This window comes from Pleurodeles waltl, chromosome 9, assembly GCF_031143425.1.
Source record: "Pleurodeles waltl isolate 20211129_DDA chromosome 9, aPleWal1.hap1.20221129, whole genome shotgun sequence".
Classification (NCBI taxonomy): Eukaryota; Metazoa; Chordata; class Amphibia; order Caudata; family Salamandridae; genus Pleurodeles; species Pleurodeles waltl.
Window position 1 is genome coordinate 349,926,434 of NC_090448.1, and position 18,364 is coordinate 349,944,797.

An 18,364-nucleotide genomic window follows, 5' to 3' on the forward strand; every position below is an offset into this window, starting at 1 on the left:
AAAGTCTCAGGCTCTCTCTATATTCTGTGATATGTACACACTAAGGTATCACCACATATCTTTCAGGCTGAATCAGACTGGTAACATTGACCAATACTCCTCTAGTTGTTCTAGGCAATATGTAACATCTTTTAGCCAGCTTTTGTTCTATGGGACGGTTCCACACCCTCAATGCACAGCTGCTTTTTGTTTAGGCAATAGTAGCAAGACCACTGTAAGTTTTCCTACATTTGGCGGCACTTCCTTGACATTGCCTAGAAGTTCCACCAGTAGGGATTGCTGAGCTTTATTACCAGTAGCCTTGTCCAGAAGCTTGCTACTTCTGAGCAGTGCTAAGCAATGTGTAAGAGATCTCTGTTGTCCTCACCACAGCACATCCATTGCTCATCATCCTTTGTTATCATCTTCCATAAGACAGTTGGGGTATGGTATTTTTTACACAAAAGTAAAATGAAGTCTATAGTTGGATGAGAGCGTGCCTATCTGCGTGCAACAGTAACACAACTGATCATCTGTAAATTCAGTGTCAAGATCTGCTAATCTGCTCTAGCTCTTGTATCAACAATAGGTCCATGTCCTGCATGGTTGTGTAGAGTTGAGTGACCAGTCTCCCAAATGAGGATGACGTCAGTGTTATCTTCAATGTGTGCAGTTGTGGCAGAGATGATGGGCAAGTGTGGTGTTTTTTTTACATGTGGGCTTGTTGGAGCGAGATAAAGTTTCCTTCGTGGTAAATATCACCCATTTTAGTCAGATGTATGCATCACAACTGATGCCCCAAATGTGCATTTGTGGAGAAAGAAAACATAAGGTTTTGTGCTATGGGCATCTCATTAGCAAATATGCAGTCCAATTGAGCTGTTGTCTCCTTTCATTCCAGAACCACACTGTACATGCTATGGTATCAATTTTGCCTCTAAGGTGTCTTGGGAGGGAGCAAACTGATGTATTTAGTGGACATGGATGGGAACTGTCAGCCCCAACTGACACATGTGGTTGATGAGGGATGGGGTAGATGTATCAACTGGGCTTGGGCACAGTAGCAATTCTGGGTTGCTTCCCGGTGCAGGTCAAACCTATCATTGGGGATCTAATGGGTTCAAAGACATTTGTTAATGGCATAGGGATGTTAAGAAAAAGATAAAACATTTAGGCAGTACACCCCTTCTTAGCAATGGCTATCCTACCAGCCTTTGAGAGCAGCAGTTTCATCTATCTTGACTCCTGTCCTTCAACCACTTAATGGTTCTGCCATAATTCTTCTGCCTTATTAAATCTAAATCTCTGCTGGTCCAGATCCCCAAGTACTTGACCATCAAATCTGCCCATCTCAGAGGGAATCCTGATTCAAACTGCGACGTGTTTGGTGTCAGTGGGTGTATAACGGACTTGGACCAATTAATAACAATTCTTGTAAAGCCACTAAATCTAATTAGTTCCTGGTTATGGATTGGCCTTGGGCTTTTTGACATAGAAGGTTATATCATTTGCGTATAGAAAGACCACACATAGCAATTCCTCACTATACAGACACACACACAAGTCCGCCAGCCCAAAGGTCAATGATAAACTGGCGGTACCAAAACCCACACCGTTGCGCCAACAGAACTACGCCCACAGCATGATGACCCATGAATCGCTGCGGCAGACATTCAACTGCGGTAAACCATTGGCGGTACATACCGCGGTGCTCAAAATACACACACACATACAAAACAACACTACATTGGACAATTCAAACTACACACACCAGACACACATACACACACTACACCCACACACCCACACCACTATAAAACACACACACACTCACACACACTCCTCACAACCCCTTATGACTAACAAAAACTGCCAACTGAGAGAGAGAAGGCAAGAGCACCCACAGAACCAGAGCCACATAACACCATCACCCATACACCATCCACCCACTTAAGCACACACTCCAACACATCACCCCACACACACTCACACATACCACTCATACTACACCCATGCCACCACAAAGACACCCCAGGTTCTCAGAGGAGGAGCTAAGGGTCATGGTGGAGGAAATCATCTGGGTAGAGCCACAGCTATTCGGATCACAGGTGCAGCAGACATCCCTTGCTAGGAAGATGGAGCTATGGCGGAGAATCGCAGACAGGGTCAACGCCGTGGGACAGCACCCCAGAACAAACGACGACATCAGGAAGAGGTGGAACGACCTACGGGGGAAGGTACGTTCCGTGGTAGCAAGACACCAGATAGCAGTACAGAGGTCTGGCGGTGGACCCCCACCTTCTCCCCCACAACTAACAACATGGGAGGAGCAAATCTTGGCAATCATGCATCCTGAGGGCCTGGCAGGAGTAGCAGGAAGACTGGACTCTGGTAAATCAACTCTTTACTACTTTCACCCCCTACCTGCATGCCATCACATACCCCCAACCCTACCCTCACTCCACCACCTCACATACACCCCACCATCACAATCCACCCATCCCAATACCAAGCCCTGTACGTAACACCAATGCATGGACCCCCATCACAGACTTGCATGGACACCCATAACTAAAGCATGCACACTAGAGACAATCACCTAGCCCGCAAAATTACTACTCACACAAGTCAAAGCTGCCAGGGCAATCACAACCACAGAAGGCAACACACCCATGCACAAGATGACACATGAAGAAACAATAATACTACATTTACATCCCCACAGGTCCCCCACCCAACGTCACCGGAAAGGAGGTGCCAGCAACATCCAGTCCCCCCACAGAAGAGGCCCACAGTGATGACAGCAGCTCTGGACGCCCAGATCTGGATGATCAAGCGGGACCATCAGGGACCACTGGACAGTCGGTTACCCAGGCACAGTCCCATACCACCACAGAGCTTCCCCCCTCAGGAAACACCACCACAGCACCCACCCAGCGGGCCCATACCTCTGTCCCCAGGACACATCAATCATCAGTGTGTCCACCACTACAGGGACCCCAGGACACCCCACAAACGCAGGACAATCAGGGACCTGGGGTCAGTGGCAGTGGGCACACAGTTCAGGGGACAGAGGCACAGGACAACAGGGAAGCTGGGAGGACTGCTGTGCGACAGGGGGGCGACAGGCCCAGGGAACCGACTCTCCAGGAGGCACTCACCAACATCCTGGGAGCATACCACCATTCCCAGGAGATGATGGACCAGCTAATGGACAAGTTGCAGGAGACCCAGCGGCTGCAGGAGGGACAGTACCTGGGGATCAGGGAGGACTTGAAGGACATTAACACCACCCTGGCACCATTGCAGGGGTGCTGGCAGACATGGCCAACACCATGAGGGAGGCAGTGGCACACCACTTGGCCCCTGACACTAGCCAGAACACTAATCAGCCCTCCACCTCCGCCACCGCTAGTGGACAGGAGGCCCCACTACAAGAACAACAGGCCACAAGCACCCCACCCCCTGTAGAAGGAGAACCACCATGCAAATGGTCCCTGCGATTCAGGCAGAAGCCAGAGAACATTGCCAAGACACCCACCAGGAAATTAGACTCTCCTGATTGTCACCCTTGTGTCCCACTCTGTCACCCTGTCCACCTTGAACTGCCATTTCTCCCTTTCCTATTCCCCCTTGGAAAATGCACCTGTGATACAAATAGACTGGACTCTAACCTGGACTTTTCTCCATCATCCCCCCAGCCCATTGCACTTCCCCTTTTTCATCAGAGCACTGCAATAAACATACTTTGAAAAAACACATGTATGGAGTATGTCAAATGATTTAAGTATGTATTCGTTTGACAAGGTTTAAACACTGCAAAACAACTGTACAGGAATGTATACATTGGAATGCCCTGTAGCCTGCTGTCAACACACCAGGTGCCAGAGTGGGCACAGATATCTGAAAATAGAGATGCCAAGGAGTACCTTAAGTGGCCATAGAATTTGGAGAATCTGCCTGCCATGTACAATGTCCAACACAAAACTGCAGTGTAAAGTGAGGTTACAGTGTCTTATCTGTGTGTCACTGGAAGTACTGTTGTATTCTTGCTGTTCTGTTGTCCTCATCCTCATCCTCTAACTCCTCATCTTCACTGTCCACAGGGTCCACTGCTGCCACACGCCCATCTCCAGCCTCATCCTCCTGCAGAAAAGGCACCTGGCGTCTCAAAGCAACGTTAGGCAACATGCAGCATGCCACGATGATCTGGCAGACCTTCTTGGGTGAGTAGTACAGGGATCCACCAGTTAGATGGAGGCAACGAAACCTGGCCTTCAGGAGGCCAAAGGTCCTCTCTATAATCTTTCTTGCCCACCCATGTGCCTACTTTTGTAACGTTCCTCTGCCCTTGTCCTGGGATTCCTCACTGGGGTCAGTAGCCTAGTGAGTAGGGCTCTTCCCTGTGTGTGTGTGTGTGTGTTGTGTACACCAAGGGTGGTGTTGGAGCAGCCATTGATCAAGTGTATCCTTTGTCTCTTCCCCCCTTTTTGTTTTGTCACCCTGTCCTTATGTGCATTAGCATCATCTGGCGGAGGAGCAGAGGCACTGGTGACGGAGGGAGCTGCTTGCCACAGGGCCCAGGAGGCCGAATCCACTGACAGTGAGGGCACCAGTGGGACGGAGGGTGAGGGGAGCACCACGGCGGAGACAGGAGGGGACAGTTCTGACAGTGATACCTCCTCGGGTGGAAGCTCCCTGGTGGTGGTGGAAACCTCTGTGCCAACCCCAACTAAAGGTACCCCCGTCACCCCGTACCAGCATCGCCCTCCCAGCAGCCCCTCAGCGAGTTTCCCTTGCCCACTCAACCAGGAGAGTGGGCATCTCCTTCACCCCAGGCACCTCAGGCCCTGCCCCAGTTAGCCCTGCTGCTCTGAGTGAGGAGGCTATTGACCTCCTGCGATCCATCTCTGTTGGGCAGTCAACTATTGTGAATGCCATCCAGGGGCTGGAAGCCCATTTGCAACAAACAAATGCATTCCTGGAGGGCATTCACTCTAGCATGGTGGCCCAACAGAGATCAATCCAGGCTCTGGCCTCCTCTCTGATGGCAGCCATTGACCCTGTTTCCACCCTCCCCCTTCCGACTTCCTCTGCCCAGTCCCATTCCCCTCAACCCCAACCTATCCCAAGCACACAGGCAGATCAGCATGCACACAAGACAACACACAGGAGTGGCTCAGACAAACACAAGCACCACACATCATCCCACAGGCACTCACACAAACACCATCCAGTATCAGTCATACCAACATCCACTGCCTCCACTGTGTCCCCCTCCTCCTCGTCCACCTCCCTCCCAGTAGCGTTTACACTCACACCTGCATGTACTAAATCCTCATCCACTACCTCCATCACTATCACGCCTATCACTACACGCCCCTCACTGGCAGTCACCACCCCCACAACCATGCACACGTCCCCTGTGTCCTATCCCACTGTGTCAGTGCCTCCTCCTCCCAAAGTACACAAACGCAAGCACTCAGACACCCAACAGCCATCCACCTCACAACAGCATCCAGCCCATGCACCTGCACCCAAAATCAGCAGAAAGACACTACCTTCAACCACTTCCGCTTCCTCCGCTCCTAAACCTTCACCTTCTTACCGCCCCAATGTCCCTAAGAAGCGTTTCCTCTCTACCGTTGACCTCTCCCCTCCCTCCCCCCGTCCTTCACGTTCGGCCAGGGTGGTCAGAACCAGACGAGCACCTCAGTCACCCAGTCCACGGGCACAGTAGTGTCGACAGCTACTGCAGGTAGGAGAGGCTCCAGGGAATCAGGCAACAGCACTGAAAGTGTGCCTGCACCAGGTGCGTCAAGGTAGGGCAAGGAGGCACCCCCAGCTGCCGAAGGGAAGGGCAAGGAGGCACCACCAGCTGACAAAGGGAAGGGCAAGGAGGCACTACCAGCTGGCAAAAGGAAGATCAAGGAGGCACCACCAGCTGCCAACGGGAAGGGCAAGGAGGCACCACCAGCTGCGAAAGGGAAGGGCAAGGGGCTTGCACCAGCAGGCAGGAAGGACAGGAGCCTGGTGCTGGGACTCATTCGGTACCCCTACCACTAACCATGGCAGTTCAGCTGTCCGAGGCTACAGGGGAAGGGCTGGAGCCTCCCCCCACCACTGCCAGCACCGCCACCAGCAACACTGCCAACAGCAGCAGCCCCAGTGGGCAACCGTCCGAGGCTGCAGGGGATGGGCTGGAGCCTCCCCCTACCACTGCCAGCCCCGACACCAGCCCCGCCACTACCACCACTGAGCAGCTGTCACTGCCGGCGGGCAGTGTGTATTGCTGCCTCCATGGGCTGTTGTGTGCCCTGGACCCTGCAAATCCTGTAAGTGTGACACCCAGGTGAGAGACTGTGACCTTGCGCTCCCCAAGATCTGCATCACAGGGCACAATGCCCCCTCAAGAACCAGTAGAAGAAGCCATCCACTCACCCCCTCCTGTCCAGGATGAAGCACACTGGGCACAAGGCCCCCTCCAGAACCAGTGGAAGAAGCCATCCACTCACCCCCTCCTTGCCAGGGTGAAGCACACTGGGCACAAGGCCCCCTCCAGGACCAGTGGAAGAAGCCATCTCTCTGAAGGCCTGTCGGTACAGGGTCACTTCAAAGCGCTATTGTGCTGTTCTTGGGACAAGTGCAAGTGCTCCGCGCTGCCCTCCAGCTCGAGCTGAATGAGACAAGCCTGAGGAATTGTAGGTCTACGCTATGACTGAGCGGAAAGGCGGTATTTCGGACTAAAGTTCTGCAACATTTGTAGTACCTGGAGTTAGCGAGTAACAAGATTTGTGGAAGTTCGGCGGCGTTTTGATTGTAAGAGGAAGAGGCAGCCCAAAGGCCGCTTTCTATCGTAGCTGGAAGGAAATAGTCCGTGATTATTCTCCTGTATTATACCAGTTGAGTTTGAGTGGGTGCGGACGTAGTAGACGCAAAGCAACAGACGCCGTGCCAGGTGGTTCGAGGCAGGGATGCTCAGTGAGGACGCGGTGAGGCCCGAGCGGAGGAGCCTGCGAGTCTGTGGAGGAGCCTTCGACAGGCCAGCAGGTCCGCGACAAGCCACGGAAACCCGACGAGGTGCCACGGTCTGACAGCAGCACGACAACAGCAGGCGAGTCCCTGGCGAGAAAGGAGTCGGGGACTCGAGAAGAGCCGGTAAGAGCCGATAAGCGTCAGGAAAGGCGCCAGGAGGGGCATTGTTGAGCATCAACGTTTGTGTGTACTGAGCTTATGGAACAGCTCTAGGCCCCCAATGTCTAGCTGTGTCTAATCTCAAAGGCAATCAACCATACCCCTTCTGGAAACCGACGGAGATTTGTTGAGTGTGAATTCGCTGCGAGCTTTGGTGGGAGTTTGACGGGCTATTCCAGCAGCATCGTGCTGGGTGGCTCGCGGTCGCACGGAGAGGAGAGGAGCAAGCAGAGCAGGACACGAGAGGAGAGGAGAGGAGAGGTGCGGGTGTAGGGACGGTCGGGGCAGCTGGGAGGCATCCCAACTGGCGTACAGCCTAACGCCCTTGTCCCCCAGTCTAGTCCCTGTTCATAGGGCACCTTGCCAGCCTACAGCCATCAGCCATCGGTAGGTGTACCTCCGGCCCTCCGCCCCACCCTGTAGCACCGGGCCAGTGGTATGTGGAGAGACCTTTGACTTTTGACTTTGAAGAATTTATTTTTTTCAACTGTTTGAATTCAGTGGCCTGTGCAGTGGGCGGGGGCCTCCCTGCGTAGGGCTTGTGGGCATTTAGAAGGACTGTAACCTGCGAAGAGAGGAGTGAGGCAAGCCTAACCCCTGAGGTACGGAGCGTACGGGGGCACTCTGCGAGGGCAACTAGGAGACCTCCCATATGCCCGGTATTAAAGGTTTGAGGCGTAGCTTCCCACTGCTCCTTGCTGCTTCCTGCGTGGAGGATCGGGAGCGTCCTCTCGGTCCCCCAGTGCCCCCGTGCTGCACACCCTCGCACCCTCGCTCAACTGTTCTTCACAGCTTGACTTTGCAATTGGCTGTGGCTAGTAGCACCGGGTCGTGACAGGATAAGCTTGTGCTGGCACGTGGAGCACGGGAGAAAGCAGGACAGAGTTTTTACTGTGTCAAAGGAAATCTCCCTGCAGGAATTTCGGTAGATGTGTCAGTTGGAAGGGCCTGCATTGTTTGAAGGCCTGTTTGGTGTTGCTCTTCAGTGGACTTACTTAAGAGGTCAGGAGATTGTTTTCTATAGCACCCAATATCTCAATATCGACAACCCTCGCTCCTGAGGAGTCTAACTCTTCAGGCGTCGCTAGCAGCTGCATCACCTTACCCACCAACATTTGGCAGGAGGCTTTGGGCCAAGGATCCATCCATCTCCCTCCAGCCAGGGAGAGCGCAGTAGTCTTAGTAAACTGCAGCAGAGAGAGTGCACTGGGGCCACACGGAACCGGCCCTGCCAGGTCCGGGTGCGGCTTGTGAGAGTCCTGGGTGCCCCGCTCACCGAGAATCTCAGGTCATCAACGCTAGTCCATCAGTCCTGAGGAGTCTAACTCTTCAGGTGTGGCCAGCAGCTGCATCACCTTACCTACCAACATTTGGCAGAAGGCTTCGGGCCAAGGATCCATCCATCTCCCTCCAGCCAGGGTGAGCGCAGCAGTCTTAGTAAACTGCAGCAGAGAGAGTGCACCGGGCCACACGGAAGTGGCCCTGCCAGGTCCGGGTGCGGCTTGTGAGAGTCCCGGGTGCCCCGCTCACCGAGCATCTCAGGTCATCAACGCTAGTCCATCAGTCTAAAGTAAATTGAGTTCCTCCTGCAGAAATTTGGGCTAAGAGAACGCAGCCATGAGATCAGGACGCCTCAGGCTGCCAACAAAGGTTAAAGTCAAAACTTCAAGACCTCAAAGGGGGGCGGAAAGGAAGGTAAATTGCTCCCTACAGAACCCGCAAGGTAGTAGGTCGGATCAGCAGGCACCGCCCCTTACTCCCTTGCAGGTCTACCTCAAGAAAACAGGTTTTTCCAACAAGTCTACCTTTCTAAAAGATCCAGCCGCAGCCTTCTTCTCAAATCTTGACACCGACGTGGGCCTGCCAACCCCTTTGGTTCCACAACCAATGGCCACTGGGCAGTTGAGGCTCGAGGTACCAACAAATCCCACTCAACAATTAGGGGCCGATTTACCCGTCCAGGAAGCTTCAAAGCGTCTGGCTCCCGAAGTAGAGAATGACCGCACAGCTCATGAATGACTAAACATCTCCAGGGTCACTAGCAGCCCAACAGTGTGTAAACATCTGCAGGCGGGCAGTATTGTGACCACGGCCCAGGTTCATGTTCAAGAGAGGGAATCTTCTCAAAGTGACCAACAGCAGGGCGCATCTATTAATCCTAGTAACACAGAGCTTCTACTCTCCACAAGTATCTTGATAGAGGTACACAACAACATTGTGCATGAGGGAATGCACTAACAATTGACCCCCATCTCGCGGTCAAATCTTAATACCCAGGGGAGCAATGAGAGATTGGATATGGGCTTTGAAGCAGCTACAGAAAAAAATTAAGACTCTTGGTTGCAGTCACTCTCAATAACAAACAATAAAGATCTAGGTGAAGCATTGGACCTAAAAACCCTTGACCTAATGAATCCTAAAGATCAGTATTTAAACAAACCGCTACTGGTGGGTAGCACTGAATACAGTTCCTTTATACCGCAACAAGAAAGGCTGCCTAACTCAATTATGGAAAGTTCGAGTGGTATAAGCAAACCACAACATGACGTCGTAGCAATGGCAAGAAATATCCTGACCATTTCTCCCCCAGAGACTATCAATAGAGAAGGCAAAAAAATGTCTTCCAAAAGTTCCTCTCAAGCAGGTTACCCGAGCAGCGAAATGGAAGATCTCACTCGACTGCATGCCTAACTGTTAAATGCTCTACACACTTCGACGACGGCTCTTAACATGCAATCGGATAAGCTTGACTTACAAATGGACCTAATGAATGTTATGGCAATACACATCGCCAACATCAATCGCAAGCTGGATCTGCTGGCCATCCGGCCATTGGAGCATATATCTAGTCAACAGCAAGTCTTTTGCAACTGTGGCCCAGTAATAGACAAACTAAGTATGTTACCAACTATTTTAACAGAGATACTACAGAAAATTAAAACAAGCAATGCAGATGAAGCAACTTTCAACAATACAAACCACGATTCAGGTTATAAAGTCACACTTCACAAGACACCAGGCCTGGCGGCAAGTAGTCCTACAAAAAATGAGGCAAATACCAAGGGTATATACTCAATTAGTATGGATGAATCGTCACAGCTGAAAGAAATAGTGCCCACTAATTCTGAGTGTACAAACGAGCGCCCAGCTCGCAAACCGAAACCTCTAACTAAGAGACAAAAAAAGCGAGCCAGGAAGGCAAGGAAACAAACAAGTGCCAAAGCAGTTAATGATAATCTTTACCCAATATTTTCGGTGCTCCAGAAACCACAAACCCAAGGCTCTGGGGCTTCAGGGAATCAGAAGGCCCCAAATCACGGGAAAGCCACAAGGGATGGGGCAGTCAATGGTTTAGGTCCGTCACCAACTGCCGCTTCACCAAAGTCAGCGGTACACAAAATGTCCCAGTCAACAGTACAATTTCAGTTTAACCCGCACGCCTCGGAGTTTAGGGTGAGGGAAGTTCTGGACCAGGCACCCCGACAGAGGTGTCCAAGGGAAAAAACGCACAGGAGTATCGAAAAATCTCCAAACCAACCAGACGCTCCAATACCGAGAAGGGACCAACTATGGTCAATAACAGCTGGAATATTAAGACCAAAGGACGTCCCACACGCAGCGGCATCAGCCGCCACTCTATTCGGTAAGAACAAGAAGCAACTTGTGCTTCAAGTATCACCTTGCCAAGCCACCACTGCGCACACAGCTGCCACACAATTCGCAGCAACCTCCCCGGGTACCACAGCAGGCATTATGTCGAGCCTCAAGTTATACCCATGAAAAGGATCTAGCCCCCAAGCTGGTGCTATGCAAGTCATAGAAATTTCCCCAGATACAATGTTGGGCAATCAACCAAATTTCAACCCACTTTCAAGAAAAATAACTGATGAGGCAAAAGCACGGTCCGTAAATCAGACTCATAAACTCTCACTCACAGCATAGGGCTCACAATCCGGCATTAGTAACATCAGCAGTGAAGAGCTCCAGACAACAAGCCCAAGTCACAGCCACCCCTCTAGGGTGGTTACAATCACAAACAATCAAGGGCTAACAAAAACTATAATTACGTTTCATAATAGCCAAACTTCGACAACCAATTTCTTAAACAAAGTTTCCTCAATCAAACAAATACCCACGTTAGATAGGGTATCATATAGTAGCCAGTCGGAGGGGGGCCAGTTAAGAAGGCCATCGACACAGAGAAATATCGATCACCCCCACCAATTACAATCCACTTAGGCCACCGAGAATGATCGGGAATTGAGGCAGATCCTTTTTACCCCGCAATATAAATCACGAGGCCCTCAAGACAGCTTAAATAGGGGTAACATTCTGAGACTTCTCGCCGAGTTCCCATCAACTAAGAAAATCATATCCGCAGACTTGACATCGGTGAAATTCCTCCATGGCAGCGCTCAAAGGAGGCTGGAGCAAACTCTAACAAAGTGGAGAGCAAGTGACATTGCTACATTAATTATGGCAGTCAAACAGCAATTCGAAATTTGGGGCATACGGTTATCAGAACCATCCAGTCAACGCTATCCCTCTCCCCTATTGTTAAATTCTAGAGAAAAATTGCCAACGGCCAATGAATTTGTAGGGGACCCGGAATCCGGGGAACTGGAACAAAGGCAGTTTAAATGGAAGGCACCCGACTTAAAAACCAACAGTGGCCCCCCAACTGTACTGAAGGGAGACCGAGATGAATGGAGATGGATGGCTCACACTTTAAATTCGAGGAAAAACAATTGACCTAGCGCATTAAATGCAGTAAACACAGATCAAAGGTTGGCTGTCACCACAATGTCCTGGAACATCGCCGGTGCAAAAACTATCATAGCAGACGGGTTCACAGCAATGTCTAGTTGCAATTATTCTATAATCCTGCTTCAAGAAACGTGGCTGGAGGACCCAATCGAATTAGGAGGCTACTCGCTACACCACATTAGTGCCAAAAAATCAAAGAAATCAGGTAGGTCAAGCGGTGGTCTAGCCACATACATTTCAACCTCACTACTTGTATCAACAGAGCAGTTGGCTTTCTCAAAGACCGACCTGCAGGCCATTAAAATCACCTTTAGTAATAATTAGCACGCCACGCTAGTCATTTTTAATGTCTATGCCCATCCGCGAAAAATCGGAAAGTACTGCTCTATGATGAATTATTGAATAGGGTGGAAGAGATAAGATGCGCTAATCCAGCATGGGACATATTAGTGACAGGCGACTTCAATGCTAACTTAATGCCCACTCCAGAACCAGATGAGCAACTGGTAGCTGAAAATCCCATATGGTCAGTACCGCTGCAAACACTGCCAGCGCAGAAAAGACTGGACACAAGAGGTAAACAACTGGTAGAGGAACTAGAGCACATGAGTATGAGGATACTAAATGGCAGGATCAACGATGACGTCCCGCCAATGTTTACTCATCATAGCGCAAAGTCTGCAACAATAATGGACTATACAGCCGTGTCACTTCCTTTGCTAGCTAATGTTAGCAAATTTAAAATTAAACCTACTCTCCATAGTGACCACTCATTTCAGCACATAGAACTCGTTTGGAACGCTCCGTGCCTTCTTCCAGCTATAAAGGAACTAGGAACAATAACATCTATCAACCTAAACCGCCTGATCTGGTCGGAGTCTTCATTACCAAGGCTGTGTAAAAACATAAAATCTTTGCTTCATTTGGCAATATGCCAGGACCTACCAACAGTGAAAGCGTGGGCCACTTTTCTTCAGTCAGTACTCTCTCTTGGCCTCGCCAGGCATCAATTGCCACATAATAATTAGGCAAGGTCTTCAAACCTACCAGTAAAAATTTTAGAACTAAGGAAGGAACTGAGGCGCAACGTTAGACTAATAAAAGATAGCTCTCCTACAGCAACCCAATGCGCCCAAATAAAAACCCTACGAAAAAATTACAAGATATCAGGTATGGCAAATGCGAACCAAAAAGGAGGACGACTTCTGGCTCAAATTACTTCATAATTCAAGGAAGGCTAGTTCAAGGGCCTTTTGGACAACAGTGGATGGAATCGGCCGGCAGGTAAGAACAATAAACTTCACATCAGTCACAGAAGGAAAATGGATGGAATACCTTTCCAACATTTTCTTTAAACCACCCTCATCTGAAGTAAATCAGCCTCTGAAGGAGTCAATAAAACTCACAGACGTCAGTCAGAGCGGGACAGCGTTTAGCGCCAAGAACTTCGCCCTAGCCATCAGGAAGGGTCGCAGGGACGGGGCCCCTGGTCCTAATGGTCTTCCGCAAGCTGTCTTTAAGGCTGACCCTGAATATTGGTCAACAACACTGTCAATCCTGTATACTGAAGTTGAGTGTAACACAATCATTCCAGAAAGTTGGAGAGGATCCATCATTAACCCAATATTCAAAGGGGGCTGTACAGCAAACCCAGCCAGTTACAGATTGATAGTGTTGATTGACAGTGAGGCCAAATACTTCGCCACCTTAGTCCTGGCCGACCTGCTCAATTGGTCAAACTCAAATAACCTGGTTCCTTTGAATCAAACTGGTTTTATGAAGGGATATGGTACAGTGATTAACATCCATCCACTCACCCCATCTTTGCCAGGAGGAAGCACACTGGGCACAAGGCCCTCTCCAGAACCAGTGGAAGAAGCCATCCACTCACCCCCTCCTCGCCAGGATGAAGTGCACTGGGCACGATGCCCCCTCCAGAACCAGTGGGCAACCCACCCACTAGAGAGACTTTAGCCTTGCACTCTCGAGGAACAAGCAGTGGGCAACCCACCCACTTGAGAGACTATGGCTTTGAATTCCCCAGGACATCGCACAGGGCATGAAGCCCCCTCAAGGACCAGTGGTGTGTACCATCTTCCGGCTGAGGTGCCCCCCATTCCCCGTCCCCCAGAGGTGCCTGTGTATTTTCGACCTGATGCCCCTGCAGTGTTTTCTACGTGTTGTTGCAGGAGTGAGTGGTCTATGTGTTGTGGTCCTGTGGCCCACGGACATTGAGGACTGGGAAGTGTCCCTCCATTTGTAAATATGTATACACTTCATGATTTTGAAGCATGTATTAATGCTATTTTATCTTATTACACTCACTTTCTTCTATTCCTTTTGTCCTAGCATTATTCCTGAGGGGTACGGGGTGTATATGTAATGTTACTGCATCTGCCCTCCTCCCTTGTGTGCTAGGTGGCAGTACTCACAGTGGTCGTCTTCGCCGGCGTTGATGTTCATAATGCAGGAAAAGGTAGACAAGCATGAGGAAGATATGCAACTCGGGCTCCATGGTGTTGTGGTTGTTCCCTGAGTCTCCAGAGGTGAGTCCTTTGACTTCTGTGTTCTGTTTCCACTGTGTTATTGATGTTGTTGGTACCGCCCCGGAAAAAGTGTCAGATAGGCCTGTCTTAATACAGTGGGTGGAACATTGTCTTCCGCCTGGCTGTTGGTGGTTACAGCTGTGGTGCTTGTTGCTACCGCCGTGGTGGTCGGTGTGTTAAGGTGGCTGTCTGTGTGAGCGGTTTCCGCCGTAGTCATAATTCCATTTTTGTTACAGCCGGCCTGTTGGCGGTATTACTGCTGCTTTATTACCGAACACCAGGGTTGTAATGAGAGCCTATATTCTGTACGTTTATTTCTAAAACCAGCTAATGCTTGCGCATCACCAGAAGTGAAATATTGAATCTCAAGTGTCCAGATTTTGCCCTCTAGTCAATTTAGGTGTACCTGCAAGTCCTGCAGCACACCCCACTTGTTTAAATTATTCTAGCATATTTGTTTTGTTTTCAGCCTTAAAGATCAGGTCACACAGGACACTGCATACTGGTGCTCGCTCATATGTGTCAGTCGGATGCGAGATCAGAAGGACGGGAGCATGGTCAGAGAGCGTCTTGCTTAGAGTTTAATTTGAGCACACACTACTCACTTTTGTGGACCAGCATTTATTTTTACTCATCAGTCATTTCTGAAGCGAGGTTAAAACACACAAAGGGGAAAGAAGGAGAAAGAAAAGGATGGAAAAAAACTCCCACAGATGGAGAAAGCGGAACCTGTAAAAGTGAGATAAAGGTGAAAGTGGTGGCTGGTAGTGGACTAAAGAGGCGTGCGGTCGACTGAACTCTTCGCAGCCTTGGTATTCAGTGCTCTGACATTTACAAGTGCCGGCCGCAGCTTCTGAGCAGAGCTATGGGCACTAGCACTACTAATTTTACAAATTAAGCACTGGTCCTGGGAAATGTTTCACCTACCCAGCTTAGACAACATCATGACCATGATCCATGACCAGGCATTACAGGAAGTAGTTATATCTAGTCTCAGGATGCCTAGACATCTATCAACACTTAGGGGGTCATTACAACATTGGCGGCAAAAGCTGCTTACCGCTGTGCAGGAGACCGCCAACACACCACCGCGGCCGCGGAATTCCGCCACGCTCATTATGACCCACAGCTCGGAATCCGCCAAAATTCAGACACCCACACAAGTCCGCCACACCAAAGGTCAGTGATAAACTGGCGAAAACAAAACCTCCACCGTCACGCCAACAGGAATACGCCCACACTATCACGACCCACGAATCCACGCGGCGGTCTTTCAACCGCGTTATTCCATTGGCGGTACACACCGCTGCGCTCAAAATACACACACATTTACAAAACACATCCACATTGGACAATTCCAAATACACACACCTGATACACATACACACACCACTCCCACACACCCAATACAATATAACGCACACACCCACATCACCCACAAACCCGTATGACCAAAATCCCGAAAGAAGGCCAGAGAGAGACACTACAATCTATAACCAAGCATCCACAGGCACACAACACCATCACCCACATAACATCCACGCACCCCACACAACACACCACTAAATATCACCCCACATATCACAACAAACACCACCCCACACATCACCCACACCACCCCATGGCACGGCAAAGACACCCCAGGTTCTCTGAGGAGGAGCTTAGGGTCATGGTGGAGGAAATCATCCGGGTAGAGCCACAGCTATTCGGATCACAGGTGCAGCACACCTCCATAGCTAGGAAGATGGAGCTATGGCGCAGAATAGTGGACAGGGTCAACGCAGTGGGACAGCACCCAAGAACTAGGGATGACATCAGGAAGAGGTGGAATGACCTGCGGGGGAAGGTGCGTTCCGTGGTATCCAGACACCACCTTGCGGTACAGAGGACTGGCGGCGGACCCCCACCTCCTCCCCCACAACTAACAACATGGGAGGAGCAAGTCTTGGCGATTCTGCATCCTGAGGGCCTCGAAGGAGTAGCTGGAGGAATGGACTCTGGTAAGTCAAACCTTAACTACCTTATCCCCCACCCTACCTGCATGCTATCACATATCCCCACCCTCACCCTCACCCCCATCACTCCAACTCCTCACACATGTCCTCCTCACAACACCAAGCCCTGCATGCAACACCAAAGCATGGACACCCATCACCAATGCATGGCCATGGCACATACCCATACACCCCCTGTAGGAAAGTACCATCTTGCCTGGCATGTTACCCCCATATTTCACTGTATATATGTTGTTTTAGTTGTATGTGTCACTGGGACCCTGCCAGCCAGGGCCCCACTGCTCATAAGTATGCCCTGTATGTGTTCCCTGTGTGATGACTAACTGTCTCACTGAGGCTCTGCTAACCAGAACCTCAGTGGTTATGCTCGCTCATTTCTTTCCAAATTGTCACTAACAGGCTAGTGACCAATTTCACCAATTTACATTGGCATACTGGAACACCCATATAATTCCCTAGTATATGGTACTGAGGTACCCAGGGTATTGGGGTTCCAGGAGATCCCTATGGGCTGCAGCATTTCTTTTGCCACCCATAGGGAGCTCTGAAAATTCTTACACAGGCCTGCCATTGCAGCCTGAGTGAAATAACGTCCACGTTATTTCACAGCCATTTACCACTGCACTTAAGCAACTTATAAGTCACCTATATGTCTAACCTTTACCTAGTAAAGGTTGGGTGCTAAGTTACTTAGGTGGTCATTCTGACCTCGGCGGTAAAAGGTGCCTACCGCCGGTCAGAAATCCTCCATAATTCCGCCGCGGTCGCGGTAACCCGCCACGGTCATTCTGACCCGCAGCAGCCAAACCTCCGAAAATCCGACAGCCACAACAGACCGCCAGACCAGCGGTCGGCGGAAAAGTGGAGGTGACCAAACCTCCACCGTCACGCCAACAGAAATACGCCCATGCCATTACGACCCACGAATCCACGCGGCGGTCTTTCAAACGCGGTTTTCCATTGGCGGTACACACCGCCGCGGTCAGAATACACACAAACGAACAAAACTCAGCCACATTGGCCGATTTGAATTCCACACACCTGATACACATACACACACCACTCCCACACACACAATACAATATAAAACACACACCCACATCACCCACAAACCCCTTCGACCAAAATCCAAAAAGAAGCACTGAGAGACACAGCAGCGATCATAGAACACCATCACACAGAGGCACACTACACCATCACCCACACAATATCCACACACAAAACAACACACACCACCACACTCAACACACTTAACTACACATTCTCCACCCCACACATCATACACACCACTCCATGGCACCCCAAAGACACCCCCGCTTCTCAGACGAAGAACTCAGGGTCATGGTGGAGGAAATCGTTCGGGTAGAGCCCCAGCTCTTCGGCACACAGATCCAATACACCAGCATTGCCCGGAGGACGGAGCTATGGCAGAGGATTGTCGACAGGGTCAACGCTGTGGGACAGCACCCCAGAAATCGGGAAGACATCAGGAAGCGATGGAACGACCTACGGGGGATGGTGCGTTCCATGGTATCCAGGCACAACATCGCCGTGCAGAAGACTGGCGGAGGACCCCCACCTCAACCCCCACAATTTACAACATGGGAGGAGGAAGTCTTGAACATCCTGCATCCTGACGGCCTCGCAGGAGTCGGTGGAGGAATGGATTCTGGTAAGTTGAAGCTTCACTACTGCTTCCCCCCCACCTGCATGCCAAATCATACCCCAACCCTCACCCCCATCCTCGAACCCCACCCTCACCCCCACCCCCATCCTCACCCCCACCCTCACCCCCACCACCATCCTCACCCCCACCCCCAGCACACCTATTCCCTGCCAATGTCTCACCATCACAACCCACAC